Consider the following 4,867-nt stretch of genomic DNA (forward strand, 5'->3'; position numbering starts at 1 on the left):
CTGAACTCTAATCAGTTGAATAACTTGTTCTACATGACGGGTTCAGCTGATGGTGCTCCACTCAAAAGCATAAACCCATGATTACAATAGCATTATTAATAGGTATGTGAAACAAACATTACATCTGAATTTGATTCATATAGTATTATTGACAGGTATGTGAAACAAACATTTCTGCTCTCTTGCCAACTCCTTATGGAATTGTCAAGCCAAACATATTAGCAGGAACAGACTGGCACTCAGGCTCGTCTCAGTATGAGGATTGAAACAGTACATATTGTCTGCATTAACCTTTAGACCAACAGTCCAGACCCTAGGATATACACTGGGCAGTTCAAAACTAGAATAAAGCCATTAAGTCAAATCATTTATTCAACAACATTCCCTTTAAATAAGAAGAAGAAGATGAAGGATGATGAGCAGCAAGATCAAAGACCTTTGACAGAAGGAACCAAGAGAACCAGCCACTTGGTTATAAAGAAGATGAAGGATGATGAGCAGCTAGATCAAAGACCTTTGACAGCAGGAACCAAGAGAACCAGCCACTTGGTTATAAAGAAGATGAAGGATGATGAGCAGCTAGATCAAAGACCTTTGACAGAAGGAACCAAGAGAACCAGCCACTTGGTTATAAAGAAGATGAAGGATGATGAGCAGCTAGATCAAAGACCTTTGACAGCAGGAACCAAGAGAACCAGCCACTTGGTTATAAAGAAGATGAAGGATGATGAGCAGCTAGATCAAAGACCTTTGACAGAAGGAACCAAGAGAACCAGCCACTTGGTTATAAAGAAGATGAAGGATGATGAGCAGCTAGATCAAAGACCTTTGACAGCAGGAACCAAGAGAACCAGCCACTTGGTTTATAAAGAAGATGAAGGAGATGAGCAGCAAGATCAAAGACCTTTGACAGCAGGAACCAAGAGAACCAGCCACTTGGTTATAAAGAAGATGAAGGATGATGAGCAGCTAGATCAAAGACCTTTGACAGCAGGAACCAAGAGAACCAGCCACTTGGTTATAAAGAAGATGAAGGATGATGAGCAGCTAGATCAAAGACCTTTGACAGCAGGAACCAAGAGAACCAGCCACTTGGTTATAAAGAAGATGAAGGATGATGAGCAGCAAGATCAAAGACCTTTGACAGCAGGAACCAAGAGAACCAGCCACTTGGTTATAAAGAAGATGAAGGATGATGAGCAGCTAGATCAAAGACCTTTGACAGCAGGAACCAAGAGAACCAGCCACTTGGTTATAAAGAAGATGAAGGATGATGAGCAGCTAGATCAAAGACCTTTGACAGCAGGAACCAAGAGAACCAGCCACTTGGTTATAAAGAAGATGAAGGATGATGAGCAGCTAGATCAAAGACCTTTGACAGCAGGAACCAAGAGAACCAGCCACTTGGTTATAAAGAAGATGAAGGATGATGAGCAGCTAGATCAAAGACCTTTGACAGTAGGAACCAAGAGAACCAGCCACTTGGTTATAAAGAAGATGAAGGATGATGAGCAGCTAGATCAAAGACCTTTGACAGCAGGAACCAAGAGAACCAGCCACTTGGTTTATATAGTAAATATCACCAACAAATAAATAATCACATGGTATATATATTAAAATATGATAAACTGACTAGTTATGGCTTTGGTTAACTAAAGAAAGCCTACTATACAGCTGATGAATAAAAACACATTGATTTCAAGTATAGAGTTTCCCCTTTACCATCACCAGGTGGGTTAAAGGAACAGGTGTTTCAGAACATAGAGAAACACCTCCAGCTGGGTTCAACATACCGACCTGGGGATCGATTCAATCAGGAGCTCTGTTTATCCCTGGAGCTGTATCGGTATCCCAGTGAGCACGAGACGTACTTTCAACGTTGTTGTTGTTGATATTCCAAGGCTGCATGAAGCCCCGTCTATGAACAGGTCCTGTGTTTCATCAGGTTCAGAGTTATTCTTGCATCATTTATGATTCAGACTTAGATCCAGGGCTGGTGTCGGTGGCTGCAGCTAACATCAACAATCACAATTTACATCCATAATGTTACATGTCTAACAGAAAGCACATACCACACTACGTTGACAGGTTGAACAACGTAGCTAGAATACATCATTTTTATAGGTGCACTGGTGCTCCTAAATTCAAATTCCAGGTTGCACAGCAAAATATTTAGGCGCAAATGTAAGTAAAATGTACCCTCTGTAGGGCCCTGCCATGTGGAGGTTATTCATGTGGACCCAAGCAGAGAGGGTTGGACCTGACAGTATCATCAAGAGAAGAGGGTAGGGCCCTGCCATGTGGAGGTTATTCATGTGGACCCAAGAGAAGAGGGTAGGGCCTGACAGTATCATCAAGAGAAGAGGGTAGGGCCTGACAGTGTATCATCAAGAGAAGAGGGTAGGGCCTGACAGTATCATCAAGAGAAGAGGGTAGGGCCTGACAGTGTATCATCAAGCAGAGAGGGTTGGACCTGACAGTATCATCAAGAGAAGAGGGTAGGGCCTGACAGTGTATCATCAAGCAGAGAGGGTAGGGCCTGACAGTATCATCAAGAGAAGAGGGTAGGGCCTGACAGTGTATCATCAAGAGAAGAGGGTAGGGCCTGACAGTGTATCATCAAGAGAAGAGGGTAGGGCCTGACAGTGTATCATCAAGAGGGTAGGGCCAGACAGTGTATCATCAAGAGGGTAGGGCCAGACAGTGTATCATCAAGAGGGTAGGGCCAGACAGTGTATCATCAAGAGGGTAGGGCCAGACAGTGTATCATCAAGAGGGTAGGGCCAGACAGTGTATCATCAAGAGGGTAGGGCCAGACAGTGTATCATCAAGAGGGTAGGGCCAGACAGTGTATCATCAAGAGGGTAGGGCCTGACAGTGTATCATCAAGAGGGTAGGGCCTGACAGTGTATTATCAAGAGGGTAGGGCCAGACAGTGTATCATCTAGAGGGTAGGGCCTGACAGTGCATCATCTAGAGGGTAGGGCCTGACAGTGCATCATCTAGAGGGTAGGGCCTGACAGTGCATCATCTAGAGGGTAGGGCCTGACAGTGTATCATCAAGAGGGTAGGGCCTGACAGTGTATCATCAAGAGGGTAGGGCCTGACAGTGTATCATCAAGAGGGTAGGGCCTGACAGTGTATCATCAAGAGGGTAGGGCCTGACAGTGTATCATCAAGAGGGTAGGGCCTGACAGTGTATCATCAAGAGGGTAGGGCCAGACAGTGTATCATCAAGAGGGTAGGGCCAGACAGTGTATCATCAAGAGAAGAGGGTAGGGCCAGACAGTGTATTATCAAGAGGGTAGGGCCTGACAGTGTATTATCAAGAGGGTAGGGCCTGACAGTGCATCATCAAGAGGGTAGGGCCAGACAGTGTATTATCAAGAGGGTAGGGCCAGACAGTGTATCATCAAGAGAAGAGGGTAGGGCCAGACAGTGTATCATCAAAAGAAGAGGGTAGGGCCAGACAGTGTATCATCAAAAGAAGAGGGTAGGGCCAGACAGTGTATCATCAAAAGAAGAGGGTAGGGCCAGACAGTGTATCATCAAAAGAAGAGGGTAGGGCCAGACAGTGTATCATCAAAAGAAGAGGGTAGGGCCTGACAGTGCATCATCAACAGGGTAGGGCCTGACAGTGCATCATCAAGAGGGTAGGGCCTGAAAGTGTATAATCAAGAGGGTAGGGCCTGACAGTTCAATAAAAGAGGGTAGAACCAGACAGTGTATTGTCAAGAGAAGAGGGTAGGACCTGACAGTTCATCAATAGAAGAGGGTAGGGCCAGACAGTGTATCAAGAGAAGTGGGTAGGACCAGACAATGTATCATCAATAGAAGAGGGTGGCACATGACAGTTCATCAAGAGAAGAGGGTAGGACCTGAAGGTTCATCAAGAGAAGAGGGTAGGACCTGACAGTTCATCAAGAGAAGAGGGTAGGGCCTGACAGTTCATCAAGAGAAGAGGGTAGGGCCTGACAGTTCATCAAGAGAAGAGGGTAGGACCTGACAGTTCATCAAGAGAAGAGGGTAGGACCTGACAGTTCATCAAGAGAAGAGGGTAGGACCTGACAGTGCATCAATAGAAGAGGGTAGGACCTGACAGTGCATCAATAGAAGAGGGTAGGACCTGACAGTTCATCAAGAGAAGAGGGTAGGACCTGACAGTTCATCAAGAGAAGAGGGTAGAACCTGACAGTTCATCAAGAGAAGAGGGTAGGACCTGACAGTTCATCAAGAGAAGAGGGTAGGACCTGACAGTTCATCAATAGAGGAGGGTAGGACCTGACAGTGCATCAATAGAAGAGGGTAGGACCTGACAGTGCATCAATAGAAGAGGGTAGGACCTGACAGTGCATCAATAGAAGAGGGTAGGACCTGACAGTGCATCAAGAGAAGAGGGTAGGACCTGACAGTTCATCAATAGAAGAGGGTAGGACCTGACAGTTCATCAAGAGAAGAGGGTAGGGCCAGACAGTGTATCATCAAGAGGGTAGGGCCAGACAGTGTATTATCAAGAGAAGAGGGTAGGGCCTGACAGTGTATTATCAAAAGGGTAGGGCCAGACAGTGTATCATCAAGAGAAGAGGGTAGGGCCAGACAGTGTATCATCAAGAGGGTAGGGCCTGACAGTGTATCATGAATAGAAGAGGGTAGGGCCAGACAGTGTATCAAGAGAAGAGGGTAGGACCAGACAGTGTATCATCAATAGAAGAGGGTAGGACCTGACAGTTCATCAAGAGAAGAGGGTAGGACCTGACAGTTCATCAAGAGAAGAGGGTAGGACCTGACAGTGCATCAATAGAAGAGGGTAGGACCTGCCAGTGCATCAATAGAAGAGGGTAGGACCTGCCAGTGCATCAATAGAAGA

At 45.8% G+C, this 4,867-nt stretch overlaps 1 long non-coding RNA gene across 1 annotated transcript; it reads right to left on the bottom strand.

Annotated features, from left to right (window-relative positions):
- Window positions 1-940: 940 nt before the first annotated feature.
- Window positions 941-2,611, bottom strand: LOC124024997. Its single transcript, XR_006837124.1, has 2 exons — window positions 1,529-2,611; window positions 941-1,450 (listed from the first exon to the last, which is right to left on the bottom strand). It is a non-coding gene; the product is annotated as an uncharacterized LOC124024997 (long non-coding RNA).
- Window positions 2,612-4,867: the final 2,256 nt, after the last annotated feature.

Source organism: Oncorhynchus gorbuscha, unplaced genomic scaffold (assembly GCF_021184085.1).
Source record: "Oncorhynchus gorbuscha isolate QuinsamMale2020 ecotype Even-year unplaced genomic scaffold, OgorEven_v1.0 Un_scaffold_2112, whole genome shotgun sequence".
NCBI classification, from domain to species: Eukaryota; Metazoa; Chordata; class Actinopteri; order Salmoniformes; family Salmonidae; genus Oncorhynchus; species Oncorhynchus gorbuscha.